General features: G+C 51.1%; 1 protein-coding gene across 2 annotated transcripts in view; it reads right to left on the minus strand.

Moving 5' to 3' along the window:
• The window catches only part of SYNPO (synaptopodin), a 90,597-nt gene that overhangs the window by 52,314 nt on the left and 22,295 nt on the right, over positions 1 to 15,988 (minus strand). The window contains exons 1-2 of one of the 2 annotated variants that reach the window (XM_048861344.2): positions 8,953 to 9,378; positions 8,659 to 8,782 (exon numbers count right to left, since the gene is read on the minus strand). The exons of the other annotated variant lie outside the window; for it this stretch is intronic. The gene's annotated coding sequence lies outside the window, so the exon portion shown is untranslated. Of the gene's footprint in view, positions 1 to 8,658; positions 8,783 to 8,952; positions 9,379 to 15,988 lie in introns of those variants that run through there. 2 annotated transcript variants of the gene reach the window in all.

Consider the following 15,988-nt stretch of genomic DNA (forward strand, 5'->3'; position numbering starts at 1 on the left):
CATCCCTTTCTAAAATAGCCCAGCAGCTATCAATCCGGGAATCCTCACCCTTCCGTCTGCGCCAGCAGCCACGCGCCCAGCGCTGTGGTACTCAAATAGTCCGGTCGGAGCACCTCTCTTGCTCAGAAATCCCAAGCTGTGGGAATCTCGGAGGCCAGCCCAGGCTGGAGTTCAGGGTGAGGGAATTGCTCCCTCCCACACCCCACTTGCATTGGGGTGAAGATCGGCCACTCCAAAATGGAACCGACATGCCAAGCGGGAGCCATCCTCCAAAGAGATGGCTCAAGAGCACAATGAGAGGGGGGTAACCCGCTAGGACTCCAGGTGCAAGGGCTGCGGGGCCTGTTTGATGCAAACCGGAGACTTTGTTACTGGGTTCCGCAACAGGCTGTCAGCAAAATGAGAGAAGGGCAAAGTGGCCAGGTTGCTTCCTCTCCTCCCCCCACCTTCCTGGGGCAAGTCCCAGGTCTGATACACCAACGAACCATGGGGGAGGCAATGGCTCAAACAAAAGAGCCCGGCAACCAGAGGGTCTTGGAGTCTAATTCCAGCTGGGTCACTGGCGTGTTCTGTGCCTTTGGCTAAGTTGTTGATTTCCTCTGGCCACGGTCCTCACAGACCAGCTAGCAAATGAACCAGAACCTCCTGGGAAAGCAAAGGCAGCCCCTGAGCTGAACAGCTGGCCAGCCAAAGGAAAGTGCATTACCTCACTAGACGCTAGAAGGGGGCAATGCTGGCCCAGAAATGGGGACAGCGTTCCTTTAAGTGGACCAGCTGATCTCCCCAGATGCCATTCCAGGTATAGCTGTAACTGAGTGCAGTTTGGAGCAGAGCCAGCGCTGATGGTGCAGCCCTGTGCCCAGACGCCTTCCATCTGTTGCGACCTCATATCAGATGCCCACCTCTCCCTGTGTTCCCGGGGGCCCGGCCAAGACGGGCTGAAATGCTGCCTGCTGCGGAGGGGCATTGCAAAGACTGCGCGCTGGACGGCTGGCCAAACCTTCCTTCTCGGGATAAACCTGCCCGGCTCTTGGCCTTCTCCTTGTTCCGCTAAAGCCTCCGAGCCCACAATGAGAATGGGCCGGCTGTGCTCCACTGAGAGCGTGGGGCCGAGACACTGGGGGCAGAGGGGGCTAGCCAAACGCCCTCAGCAGGGGAGACAAGACCTTCCCAGTGCAGGGAATATTGAGACAGCTCCCTCCCTAGTGGGAGACCGGCCAGTTCCCTCCCTGTAGGACGTTGTCTCTGGGATAGCCCTCTCCCAGCAGGGGACAGGGGAGTCTCTAGGAAAGCCCCTGCCGGCCTGGGACGGGGGATGGTGTCTGGGACAGGCCCAGGGGGCATCTGTAGGAAAGCCCCTGCCCTGCCAGTGTGGGATGGGGTGCGGGTGTCTCTAGGATACCCCATTCCAGCGTGGGTCAGGGAGATCCTTACCTGCCCTCACGTAGAGACTGTGGGACCTGCCTGGCCTGTGGCGATTGTATTTTTTCTCCCGGGCTTGCTGTAGCCCCCGTGAAGGGGCAGGGCCAACCTGGCCCCGACAGCCTGCCCGAGACCCTGATGTCAGCGCTCTGCCCTCTGCCGTGTTTGATGCAATGTGAAAAACAACAAGCGTCTCCCGTGGCTGATTTACTACCTTGGAGGAAACCAAGATGGAAAAAACAACATTCCAGAGCTCCTGTCCTCAGCGCGCTCCTCGCAGCCGGGGACACCACAGCCTCTCGCTTCCTGAGGGTGGGGGGCACCGGTGCTGCGCTGGGCAAACCACCAACACCTAGAAAGACCCCCGCCCCGCCTTGCACCATCTGAAGCGTGGTAGGATGGGGTTTGGGGATGGGGGTCAGGACAACAGCAAGCGGCCGGAGCGGGGCTGTTTGGCAGGTGTCTCGTTAGCACCGTGCTGCATTCTTTTGATTACCTTTGCACCAGAACGGAGCTGAGGAGATGCTGCAAAAATTGGGGTGGATAGTGGGGGGTGGGAAGATTATCCATTTAAACGTCATTCCCCTCGTGCCCCCTCCACCCACTGCTTCACTGCAGGAGCTTCCGGGCCTGCGGGCTCCGTCCCAGCCCCACATTGCTGTGATCCCCCCCCCCCCCCCCCACACCTTTGTCCTTCCTCCCCCACCTCAGGACTCCCTGGGATGCCGTTAGTTGAGTGAAAGGAGAAAGAAGATCCTCACCAAAGTGCCAAGGCCTCTTGGAGCCTGACCGCAGCTACTCCCCACAGCCCAGTGGCAACTGCCTCTGCTGGCCCCTGATGGTTGTGGGGGTCATGAGTCTCCTGAGCACTCAGCTAGGGGTACAGACCCAGTGGCTTCCTGGCGCTGGCTGGGCCGGGGTAGCTCCCTCTGCTGACTCGGGCACTTGGCCGGGAGGTGATTAAGAAAAGGCTGATGGGGGGGGGGGGGATAGGAGTGACACTGGGAGGGTGGGGGGTGCCCCATGCACAGGTTCCCCTCCCGGTGCGAGAGCTGCCCCCGTGTTCTCCCTGGGCACTTTGTGCAGCTCTGCCCTGCAGCGGGAAGAGGGTGGCTAGTTTGTACTTTGCGACAAGAAGCTCCTTCCTCCCACGATCCCTCACATGCATATGGGCCACTCTGACTAAGTAACCCCTCAATAGCATCCCAAACCCACCACCTTCCCCGGCTCCAGCCCAAGCCCCAATGTCTACACACCAACTTTTCAGCCCCAGAGCCCCAGTCAGCTGACCCGGCCCAGCTAGGGGGCTTTTATTTTTGTGGAGATGAACCCTGAGTGCCCTTGCTTACCCTCTCAGAGCTAAAGTGGAGTTTAAATGTTGTGTCACCGTGGTGCTAGTCTTCTGCCCAGGACGAAATTTCACTCCTAAACCCAACCCAGATTGTGCTAGGCACTGTACAGACACATAGCGAGAGAGTCCCTGCCCTGGAGAGCTTCCAGACTAAGGAAACAAGACAGACAAAGGGGCAGAGTGGAAACAAAGGCACAAAGAAGCTAAGTGACTTGCCCTGGGTCCCGCAGCAGGTCAGTGGCAGAGCTGGGACTAGAACTCACGTCCTACTGTTATGAACACAATAATAGGTACATTTTGTGTGTTTATGACTGTGATGGGCTCAAATCAGGGCACCGGTTTGCTCCTGACTCCCAAACGCTGGGGAAGTTCAGCTCTGGAGCCAAATCCTGTGACTGAAGCCAAACTCTATTTTGAGCCAAAGCAGAATGCCAGATCTGGGCACCAACGAAATATGCGGAAGTTTGGACTCTCTTCAGGATCTGAACTTTGTGACTCAACATATATCTGATACAGAGGGAGAAATGGGAGTTTTGCAACATACAGCCTTGCAAAATTTATCACCCCAAGCACCTGCCCTTAGCTGGATGATTTATGAGAAAGAAAACCTCATATTTTACTCACCTGTCCAAAAACAATGACTCAGCCGGAGCGAGGAGGATTTTGCAAGGCTGTGTATGTACAGACATTTGCAAATGCCATATACAGCCAATCCTCCTCCCTCACTTTGCTCACCCACACATTCAACTTTCTCGGCAAAGATTTAGCAGATGCTGTACGGCGGTCGGACATTACTAAGACTTCAGGATATTTGTAAAACACACTTCTGAACGTGTGCTAGCATCTGATGAAGAATCATAAATAATGAAAGCCAAACCACGTGTCAAATAAAGGAGCAAAGTACGTTTTGTGAGGCGGTATCCCACTTTGTTTTTAACGTATGTTCCCAATAAAACTGGCAATATTCAGCAATTTGCAGTGGGGTTCCCAATCAGCAGTGCGAATTGGCAAGGTTCTGCTCTGTCATTAAAATCCTCACTGCAGCTGGAAATCAGTCCCTCTTTTGGCCATATTATAACCACTGTGTCCGATTTCACAGCTGCAACATGGTAGATATGAAATATGACCTGTAAACGATGCAAAACACCCAGATAACTTGAAACACCGACTTAAACACGACTGCCGTATGCAAAGTAAGTGCATTCAGCAAAGTGATGATTGGCAACAGAGCTGAGCAAAATTTTTCACCGGAAACATTTTTTGGCACAAAATGCAGACACTGAAATGTCACATGAATTCATATTGATTCTGTCAAATTGTTCATTTGGGGGAAAAAAAACTTCTGGAAAAAAATTCAGAATGTTTCGCTAATATTTTGGAAATGAAACATTTTGATTTTTTTGGTTCAAAAGAACTTTTCATGTTGAAATTTCCATTAATTTTATTTTACTATTCGAAACCATTAAAAAAATTGCCAAAAGGAAACAGTGCTTTTCTAATTCAACAAAACATTTGGTTTGACCAGAAACAGATTTTTTTCTGACTTTTCAATTTGCCAAATATTTGCACTTTCGATCCAACCTGAACTCGTTCCCCCTCCTTCCCCCGTGAACTTTTTGAAATGGCCAACAACCGAAAAATCCATTGTTCAACCAGCTCTAATTGATAGTTCCTTATGAGGTCACAATCCCACCACCCAATCGGTGTTGAAAACTATCTATCTCAATATTACCTCCCCCACCTTGTCTCCCTTAAAATCAAATGGTAAACTTCAAAACCTTCTAGCATTTTTTCTCTTTTATCAGTATTATTTGCATTATAGCGACTCCAAGTGACCTCAGCTGAGATCAGAGCCCCATCATGCTAGGCACATGGTAAGGGACAGTCCCTTCCCAGAAAACCTGACAATCTAAATAGGCAAGGAGGGAGAAAGGATTCCTATCCCCATTTAACAGCAGAGACAGGAGTTGAATGGAGATCCCTGGAGGCCCAATGCCTCTGTTTAGCCTATTGCCCGAGAATCTTACCAAGAAAAAATTTCATGAGGGCAACATTATGCCTCACCTTAAATGTGTAACTAGAACCTGGCCTTCCAATGGAAGCTGCTACCGGTTGCTGTCTTTGTTAGGGACCTCCTGGCCTTCCCTTCCCTTCCTACCCTGAGCCTCCCTAGAGAGCAGCCTGTATCACACTGGCTCCTTACCGCCTTGCTGCGGCATCACTTTGCCCTCTCCCCATCCTGGACCTCTATCCTGTGACAAGATTGGGGCCCAATAAAGCTCTAGCAAGACAACTGGTTTTTCTCATCCATGCCAGGTACTTTGATTCCACATGGCTGTATGGAAACACTCAGGGCCATGTTCCAAGGGAAGTCGAAACAACAGTGCCTGCCCATGCTCGCAGATCAGTTGCACTCCCGGTGGAGCAGATAAGCAGATGTTAGCTCCCTGAGAGCACATCCACCTCCAGATCCTGCCACGAGAGCCAGTTGTTTCCATGGCACCTTGAGTGATGCTTCATGGGTATCTTGGTCCTTGAGGCCAGCACTCCCTTTCCTGAACAACCAAGGGGTTACCCTCAACCAGGGCCTGCTGCTGCTGCTGCAAGATTCTGAGTCCTCAGGGGAGGTACTGTGTCCCTTCATCTCCCATTACTCAGTCCTTACTCAAGCAAACTTCCTTTGAAGTCAATGACCCAAACCCAGAGGGGCAGGAGCAGAGCTCCGGCAGCCCCTCTTGAAATTGCTGGGAAACAATGCGTGAGTAAAAACCTCAGCATTTGGGCCATTGACTTCTCTGGGAGCTAAGGGATACTACAGAGGTGAGATTAGATAGATACATAGACTGGCTTGGTTCCTCAGTGAGAAGACAGGGAGTTACTCTGAATTTGCAGCGAGTGTCCCTCAGCTCCAATTCTGTCCCATAGTGAGGTTGCTCTGTGAACCCTCTGATTATACTACAGAATAGTCCCACCATATCTCGAGAAATGGAAATTACGTTTCTTCCAGCACGGGAAATCAGTCAAGCTCCATTTCATCCCAGTTCCATCTCAGGCACTAACTATTCTGGGGGGCTTCATTCCGCTAGCCTTGAAACGGGGAAGCTAGTTTGAACATATCCCATTTTGTGAGCAACACAGGTGCGATGATGCAATCTGGCCTGGTCATTGTAATAAGCGACTCTGGTGGTTTCCCACTGCTCTCCCCAGCACTGTCATATCCTGAGCAGCCGGGAGACGTTTCCACTGCCAGAGGGATGGCATGACAACCCGAGCACACCCACCCTAATAGCAGGACTGTGCGGCTCTAACAGTAGCAAAATCTCCCTGTGAGACAGATCTGCTTTGAGAGCAAGATCTAATCTAACACTTTTGCATTTCAAAGCCAATGAGAGGGATTTCAAATAAATACATTGTGTTCGCTGACAGATGCGGGGGCTGTGGTGGTGATGACTGGTATGAAATATTTTCACCTTCAAAGGGAAGTTTCAGAAACCCCTGGACATGTTTGTAACAGAGGGGAGAACTCTGCGGAAGGCAGTTTTACCATCTGTCCAGTCGGGTCTGGAATCTGAAAGTTCTGTAGCAAGCGGGATGTGTGTGTTTGTGTGTGTGTATGTCAGTCTGGCTCCAGTTCTCGCAAAATGCCTGTAGAAAGAAACACACTGAGGGCATATTCAAACCAGTCCAAACAGCCCCCCTGCCTATCGGTTCACGCCTGAATTTTCTGTTTTCTTTAGCATCCTCCTTTCCTGCTCTCTTTAACCCCTTCCGTGCTGGACACTCTGTAGGCGGACCAGCTCTGCCAATGACACCCCTTATGTACTCCAGCTCCCTCAGGAACCAATAGATGTTCTGTGGTCTCAGGACGGCATTAGCAAGGACAAAGCCTTAAAACTTTCTCTGTGCCTATCTGCCCCTACGGAGGTGCCTTCCTCCCCTGCACCAGCCCCAGTGAGCCTCATCAGACTCTGCATCCCACTTGCCTGTCCCCAGTCTAAGTCTTGCTTTCCCTACACACCTATTTCTTTCCCATCTCCCCCCTCCCTGCTCCTGCTTCCTGCCTTGGCTTTTTATATGGGCTTCCAGCACCTCTACCAACTCCTCTGTTGGTCCCCAATACTGCGCCCTCTGCTGGCCGTCTGAGATTTCCCACTCTGCACTGGATGGAAGTAGCAGTATCCTGAGCTGAATGCCAACAGGGGGGCATGTGGGTGACACCTGCAGATGCAATCCCTCACCTGTTCCCTTCCATAGCTTGCATTTGGAAGTGTTTTTGGAGGAGGAGAGGGGAAGCCCTGCCTCTGTATCCTATGCTCCTACAACCCAGAACCAGCAGGGCCAAACCCTAAAGCTCTTACTCAGGCAAATCTCCTGTTGGACCAGATCCTGAAAGTGCGCTGAGCACGTGCCAATCCCACTGATGCCAAGGGGTGCTGTGTCTGTGGAAGCAGCTCAGGATTTGGGGAAGGAAGAAAGGAGGATTTCTACTCCCCGGGAAGCGATGGGAGCCCGACAGCTTCAGCCGTTTAAACCAAGACTGGACCAAGCACTGGTGAACGCTGTGCAGGGAAGAGCCCTGCACTAGCAAGGGGCTGGACTGGGTAGCCCAATGGTCTTTGCCACCTCTCCTGTGGCATCAGCAAGGAATGGAGACATCTTCCCTTTGAAGGCAGCCTGTGATGGTCTGGTGATGTGACAGGAGGACAGGACTCTCCCGTCGTGTTGCAGTAGCAATTCTACAGCATGGTATTTCTCATTCTCTTGTTTTATCTCATTCCCTTTCCCCCTTCCCTAGCTTCTGCCTTTGTCCCCCCACCCTCCTGGCAGCCTGGATGCACACAGGGAGAGGTTACATATTCTGCTGGATTCTGAAGTGGGAGGAAGGGGCCTTTCGCAGTTGGGATAGATATTGACACCTTCACACATCCAAGATCTGGCAGGGGGGGTGAGGGGGGAAGAGGCGCCACAGAGAATCCATCGGCTGCATTTACTTCACCCTCCTTGGGTGGGAGGGTGTCTATATCTGGAGAGACTGGCAGCATTTTTTACAGTGACAAAGACTGATCAGTGGGCCCCACGGGACAGCTGGGCCTCTCTACCGGCCCCCCTTCTGCCTAGTCACAGAAATGACCATGTTTCCCCCAGGAAAAAGAAAGGGGAGCTGGTGGGGAGAAGGGGATCAGCTCACCCTCTCCAGCCTGCCCACAGGGTCAGTTTTATTTCTCCGGTGGCCTCAGACAGCAGAACTCAGAGTCCTTCTGCCCAGGGCTACACTGATTGGCTCCTCCTGGACCATCTGATATCGCTCTACCTTATTGCCCAGCCCCTGGGTAATGAAAGGGATATTGTTCAGGGCAGGAGAGGGCTCACGCATCCTTCCCTGCACTAGGTAGGAGGTAACTCCTTGCAGTTGCACATCCTCAGAGCTAAGCCCTTGAGCGCATGCACGGATACCAAAAGCTGGACCTGGCCAGCATCCCTCAGCCCAGCTAAGACAGTCCAGCTCCACGGACAGTGTTTACAACTCACAGCCAGCTGCTGTGCCAGGGACGAACGGGCAGTTGCATTTAGCGGGGCAGGAGGGAATGCCCTGCCTCAGCCTGCAACCTGAACTCCAAGGAGTAGCACCAGCTGGGCACTATTCTATAGATGGAAGAAGTTTCCGCAGTATCATTATTACTCTGATATCACACAGTGCTTTCTCTTTCCCTTTCCCTTCTTTCTTCCGCTCCTTCCCCCTTTCCTACTTTCCTTCTTCAGCAGGAAAATACCAAACATCTGATTGCCATGTGGTTTCCTCACCCTCTGTCTGCTCATCCAGAGCCAACCCCCAACCTCCTGCCTCATGTATTCGCCATCTCCCGACCCCTACCCTACCCACTTACCTGCTTCTGGAGAGCGAGGGCCCCAAGGCAGGGTGGGCACTGCCAGGCTTAGAATCTTCCTTCCCTGGCCACTTCAGCCTGCATCTCACAGAGCAACTGGGTCTCCTCTGTCTCCCTCCGTAGCCTGAGCAGGAACGGAGGAGGGCAGGGTGAAAAGGGGGGAGAGGGGAGGAGGAGAGGGAGGAAGGGAGGGGGAGAGAGGAAACTTTAATAGCACAGAGCCCCTTTTGTTTCCAGCATATGGTATATTTCGGACATACTGAAGGCATTAGACACCTATATGAAAGTGCTTACACTGGAATATAAATGCAGCCCGTATCCAGCTCTCCGGGAAAGCATTCCATCACGGATCTGGAGCCTGGCAAAATCCAAACAGAAAAGGAAAAATGGGCAGCTTCCAAAGACCTCAAGGTTTCTCTTTCACCTGGACAGTCCTTCCAAGCTCTCTGGGGATGTTCCCCGCTGATCCAAATGACTGATTACTTTTAGCAGAGACGTCGCTCCCAAAGAGTAAAAGATGTGGAGAATTCCAAAGCAAAAGGGCCCCTGTCACAGACAGTGACCACTGAATTACAGGGAGAGGTTGGAGTTTGGTTGTCTCACAGGGGCACTTGCAGAGTGAGCCAAACCCAAAGAGTGCAGGCAAAGCGTGACAGGTGGTGGCAGTGGGGCTGTGGGGGCACCAGGGGGACTATGCAGTGTTGGTGCCAAAGGAAAGGAAGTTTCCCTGTTACATCCATTGTGTCTCAAAAGCCCTGGTGGACTCTCCAGAGGCTGTGTCAAAAGACTTGCAGATCTCAACAGCTCTAGTCACTCAGCTGGTCCCGTAGGGAGGGGAGGAGGCAGAAGGGTGGATGACATATCTGCCGCTGGCCTAAAACAATTTATATACATGTCTGGAGTCACGGACCAAGTGGCAAAACCTTCCGTGTTGCCCTCTCTTGCCCAGCAGGCTGTAGGGGAGAGCTGGGCATACCCAGACCTGGCAACCCCTCCTTACAGCCTGCTGGAGACTAGCATCCAAATGAGCACATCTGACTCTGATGAGATTCCTTGACCTGCTCGGAGCCACTTGGCATCTCATGGGAAAGGCCAAAAAAACATTCGGGAGTAGACGTTTATTCTGTTCACACGTTGCCTTCGCCCCCTTTCCCCCTTCTCTTGATCTTTCTAACTCGCCTGGAGACAATGGGGTGGTGGAGGGAGGATCTGGATTCTGCAGCTGCTGCATGCACACAACTCCTGTGGTGCTCAGCTGGGCTGTTCATGCCCATGTGAGTGAAGCTCAGGATCTTTGTGGCTTAGGAATTTGCCTGCATCTGCCTCTTCTTCACTAGGGCTGTCCTCTATGAGCTCAACATAGAGAAGGATGGTTTCGTGGCTGAGACAGGGGGCTGGGACTCAGGAGACCCAGCTTCAAGTCCCTGCTCTGCCACAGACTTCAAGGGTGACCTTGGGCAAGTCACTTCATCTCTTCGTGCCTCAGTCCCCATTGGTACAATGGGATAATACTTTCTTTCCCCCATGTCTGTGATCAGTTGCAGCTGTGAGCTCTTTGGGGCAGGGAACATCTCTTGCTTTGTATTCATACAATGGCCTCATTTGGAGCCTCTAGGTGCTACCATGATACAACCAATAATAAATAATAATAATCTATTTCTACAGTAACCACTGGAGATGTTAAAGGGGGATGGGAGGAGTTCATTCATTCTGCAGTGCCACGGTATGTCTACACGGCACCCTAAACCCAGGCTCTGACTCAGGTTTGAGCCCTGGCCCCTCTTCCATCCACACACAAATCAGGATGGCTTAAGTCAGCAAGCACTCAGGATGTGGGACCTAGGGCCCTGGTAGAGGGTGGATCAGAGCCCAAGTCCCACTGAGACTTGGGTCCAAGCCCTGGCATTTTGCAGTGTGGCTGCAGGTCAAGCCGCAGACCTGAGTCAGAAGTCTCTGTAGTGTATCATGGATGTGTTGGCACGGCTGTAAGACCCGGGTCCAGCCATTGTGAGCCCAGCTTTAGAATGCAGTGTGGACACTCAAGCGTGGGCTTGGGAACACACGCTCGGGTCCCCCAGACTTGGGCTTAGCATGCAGTGTAGACAGGCCCTCCGAAGCCAGAGTTCCCAGTGTCAAAGTGCTTCTCTGGTGCTGAATCATTTCAGCCTAGTCACTGGGTGGGAGGAAGAGTGAGCAGTTCGGAGGAGCTGGCTCACTGAATAGGCTGTTTACACACCAATAGCTTGCTAATCAGCAATCAGCGGGCAAGGAGCTGAGAGACAGCACAGCCCAGGGCAATGGGAAAACACACACTACCTGATTCGGTTGTTTGACTCTGTGTGGTGCACTAACACAGTGGGGCTGATGTGCAAGTTAGGGTTCAAACGTGACCCACAGAATCATGCAAGGCAATGCCCAGGAACCTTCACCTTCAGCACAGAGGAGTGCCCAGCGCAGAGGCCAGAGGTTCCAATAGGAAACGCCCCAGCTCACGCCAAGCAGCAGGTGTGGGCAGTGCCGGAACGCCATGCTCTGGGAACCAGTGCATGCTGGGATCTGGCAGGAAGACGCGGATGGCTGCAATCGGCCCCAGTTCATACGAACGAGGCACACGCCCTGGGCTCCTGGCAAATGGCCAGCATGGCCCTTATATGGGCAAACCTGGATATGACCACGCTAGTGTCAGCTCAAGGCTTCCACCCCGTCCCCCTGGCTGCCAAACCAACACCTAGCCAAAGGGGCACGAAACTGATCCAGTTGCCACCCGCAGCACAGCAGGGCTCCCCTCTGCACCAGTGACTGCTCCAGAGTCTGAAACCGGGTGTCTCTCCCCCAGCAGTCGTACCTGTGGCCAGGGCCGGGGCGAAGGCACTGAAATGAGACCGTCCTGATGAGCTCTGTGCCTGGACTCAGGTGAAAGAGCATGTCGTCCCCTCTCCAGAACCGCAGCAAACTTCCAAACCCCAATACCTCAGCAAGACAAGCGACGGCCACAAGCCGCGCGCACTGGGCAGGCTGCGTGGTTAATTGGCACTTTGTCCAGCGGTGAGCCTGTCACACTCCAATTTGAAGTAAAAAAAAGCAGCTAGTAAAAAGCCTTTATAGCTCTTCAGAGCTCATAAACCCGCAGGGCTCTAGCAAGGGGCGACTTGATTGGGGGCAGCCAGGAAAATCGATTGCAGATTTTGGTAAGTTAAACATTACAGCATTGCAAGCCCCAAAGCCTGGTTTGCTGAGTGGACCCCCAGTGGCAGAAATTAAACAAGGGAAGCTTTATGGGTGCGAGGGCGGGAAGGGACACTCTTGTTTTCCCTCCTCCCATGCTCCATTCTCATTTTCTCCCTTGGCTAAGGTACAGCAGACTTGTGAGGGGGTTTTAGAGAATATATGCAGTGTGCAGAACACATCTCGGGCAAAGCAGATCCTATAGGAGGACAATCACTCTGTTTGCCATCTAACCCTAATATAACTCCTCAGGTGTTGTGCCCTGAAGGGACACTCCCCCACACAACAGGAGATACGCAAAATCACCCGTGCAGATCATGTTTTCAGAAGCTGCCCGCATCGCCTTTGTCTTCTGTGATTTCCTCTAACTTTTCCCATTGGGTTGCATCCCTTAAAGAGACTGGATGCTCTGGTTTAATTGGGACCATCCTGATGTTTCCATCTGATAGCTTGGTGGCCTAAGGACCATTTCATCTCATCAGTCAAAGCACTTGGGTGTTTGCTACAGAATGTTTGTTCCAGCCACCCTGATGTGCAATGGGTACACAAAGCGCTTCCCAAGCATGTGTCACACCACCCATCGTTCAAGGCCAAAGTTTGGCCGGGCAACAACGTTGCAATGTGAGCTCGAGGGGGCAGTGACCCAGCCCCCTCAGTGTAAAACCCCTGCAGGGGTCAAGAATCAAGGCTGAAGGGGGAGGGCGCCTGGCTGCTACCAGAGCCATACAGAGGAGGGAATTGAGGACACTGGAGTGCAGGGGGAAGGGTCTGAGCTCAGACACCACTTTGCTGTTCCAAGTGGCACTTTCCTGACCCAGGTAGGGCAGCCAGAATACAGAGCACTCCGATATTCGGTGACCCTAAGAAACATTGCCACAAAAATGCTCCGGTTTTGGATTATGAAACTAGGGTCACCTGAGCACCCCAGAGCTTCTTGCTCATCCAGCTGGTCCTCTGGAATCTCCTCCCATAACCCCCAATCCCAGTGGTTCTCAAAACATGGTCCACAGAGCGATTCCAAGTGGAGCTGCGTGTGTTCACCACAATGGGGAGACATCTATCAGTCTTCAAGCAGCTTCCTGCCAGTGGTATCCTAGCCCTGAAATCTTAGGCTTCCCAAAACGCAGTTGAACTAATGCCCCAGCCCACTCCCTGCACCCTATGTGGCTACTTCATGCCTTTCTTTGGCAAGCGTTTCTTTGCTGTGAAATTAGCCAATGCATAGGCCTGGTCACAAATTTTCCATCTAAACTTATTTTTTTTAAATGGAAAATTGGGTTTTTGTCAAAACAAATATTGCCATAGGAAGTGTCTGCTTTCCTTGAAAATGTTTGATTTTCCGTCAGAAAACCATAAACCTAAAAACCGAACATTTGGGGTTTGGGCAGTATTTAGATAAACTTTTTCCAGCTTTTAGGCAATTTTTTTTTTTTTTTTTGGTTTTCAGCAGTTCTCAGGTGAAAATTTTCTGGGCTTTGGCAGTTTTCAGGCAAAAACTTTTGGGTTTGGAGTGCTTGGTTTTTTTGAGAAAAAGGCAGAATTTTCCAATGGGAAAAAAAACAATTTTCCAAACAGCTCTATTCACTCGTGATCAGATTTGCTGAGAAGACAAAAGTGGAGGGGAACCAAACCCAGGAGGAGAGAGCTAAACTGCAAAGCAACCTGGAGAGATGAGAGCAGTGAGGTCTTGACAGAACGGAGATCCTCAGTATAAGTAAATGTGATGTCCTACACCCAACAAGAGGAAATCGGCAGCATGGATTCAAGCAGCCACACCTGTTCCATTAATCACCCTCCAGTTCCTAGTGTCACTTTCTAAGTAAGCCAAGCACTAGAAGGTGTGGAGTTCAGAATGCGACATATCCACAAGTGGATCTCTTCATTGAGTAGTCCACAATCTGACCATGTTGGAGCACCTCCTTGTAGGCAGTCGTCACCTATTGCACCATTAAGTTGCTGCTCTTGTTCTCTGCTGAATGTATAGATCTCGGTCTCTTTGTTTGGCCTGTTCCGGGTCGCTCTTTGGATGCATTTATTGATGGCATGACAGCATCACCAGCTATAGAATTGATCTCTCCCTCTTGTGTCCCTCTGAGCCCCCTGCCAAGCTGTCTCTTTCCCCTCTCCCCACTGTAACAGCATTCTAGCTGCTGGACAAAGGACATTTAATTATTCCCAACTGGAGGTGTGTCAGAAACATACGTTGCTCAAGTTCTAGGGCACTGAGCATATTTCTGCTTTAGAGACTGGGGCTCAGACTCAAGGATGGCTCACAAGTGAAAAGGCACTGGGTGGTCTCTCGCCCGACTCTCCATTCATGTGTCCTGCAGAACTACCCCATCATTGGGTTTGATTGGCAGTCTCTGATTAAGAGGGAGAGGTCCAGGATTTAAACAGGATGGGTGGCTGCGGGTCAGGATTAAGGTGCATTGGCAGAGCTGGAGGGTGGGGTCCCAGGATTGGAGCAGCAGGGGGGTACTGCAAGATAGGAGGGAGGAGCATTGACAGAATTGTGCACCAGAGCAATTGTATAACCATGGCGCACCGAGATGTCATTTTTACAGCTGACTTCCCCTTTAAGGGCTTGATCCTGCTGTTGTTGAAATTGATTGGCTTATTACCATTCAATGAGTGCAGGGCACTATACTTTTTGGAACACAGAAAAGGGAAAATAACACAGAAAGGCCGCAATGGCCAGGCCTGAGCAGGAACATGAGAGAAGAGCATCGCCGCAGAGTACTAGCCAGAACCGGGAGCGTGTAGACAGCTATATCAAATGTGCAGCTTTGTTTATCGCACTGGGAGTTGTTGGGGACGATTATGTAAATATATATTTTACAGATGTTCTAACCACATAGTATTTATCCAGTCGAGAGTAACAGCACTTCCCGCTGCCATAGATACAGCTTGTCATGTCAACAGGGTCCAACCATCTGCTTGGGGAGTCTGTGGACGTTCAAGGGCTTTACGGCTCATCAAAGCAGCAGCCCAGTAAGCACGCCTTTTGGAACAAACCCCGTGAGAAGACAGCAGGGGTCCCTGAAGACAGCGGTTGGATGAAACTTTTGTATGAAGCCAAGAGGAGCACCATGGAGGGCCGCCAGGGCTCAGATAGAGTTCCGAGGCTGCTTTGCACCGTTCACATGTCAGATGCATGTAAGCATGTAGTGCGGCATTAGCTCTTTACACAACAAACGTAACATGAAGAAATCTCATGGCCAAATGGGGCCCAAATAACCATGTTTACTAACTCTATGCGAGGCCTAGCTACATATATAAATATTCAATTTTTTTTTCCAGAGGCAAATTAGGCTTTAGACAAAACAGAAATTTGTACAGAAAGTGTCTGTTTTCCTTGAACATCCTGAAAAATTTCAGTCTTTGTTGTTTTTTTTTAATAAAAAGTTGAAAATTTTCAATGGAAGCTCCCCCTGCCGCCACCACCACCATCTCTGTTATTTTAAATCACACACAGCTTCTTTAATAACATCAGTTCTGAGGCCCGAGAGGGAGGAAGACCTTCTCAAAAACGTCTAAATCCATCTCACCTCCAGGCTCTGGATACTCTTACAATCCAGAACTGTCACATTGTCCAGTTTGCTGGACTTCATCAGCATATACTGTACAGCCCCATCACACTGGTAAGTAATGGTGGGATGCTGTCACTTTCCTTCAAATCTGTTGCACACAGATTTATGAATCTTAATAACACCATGCGTGGACTTTGACTCTCAGCTGCTACAGAATTCCAGGGCCCAGTTGCTGTAAGAAGGGTATCTGGGTGTGTGTCTTAGCTGGTGAACTTTCTTAACCTTCCCTCTACCACACCTCACAGATCCATTGGCGACTTTACTGGAAGTCTTGATTCGTGGCAGGAAGAGTCTGGACGGCCAAGTTTGTTGTGGGAATCATGAGAATTTGGAGAGAATGAGAGGAAATGGGTGGGGTGGGGGGAAGTTTGATGAGGGAGGGGGTGCAGAGGGGAAGGAATTTTTCCTTCCCAGTGTTTTGGCTGCTTCGGTGTGAACTTGTATAAATTTACTCCTTATCTCTCAGACCATTTGATGTTTCCATGAAAAGAAAACAGTCTGCAGAAAAAAAGGAA

Source organism: Caretta caretta, chromosome 8 (genome assembly GCF_965140235.1).
Source record: "Caretta caretta isolate rCarCar2 chromosome 8, rCarCar1.hap1, whole genome shotgun sequence".
NCBI lineage: Eukaryota > Metazoa > Chordata > Testudines > Cheloniidae > Caretta > Caretta caretta.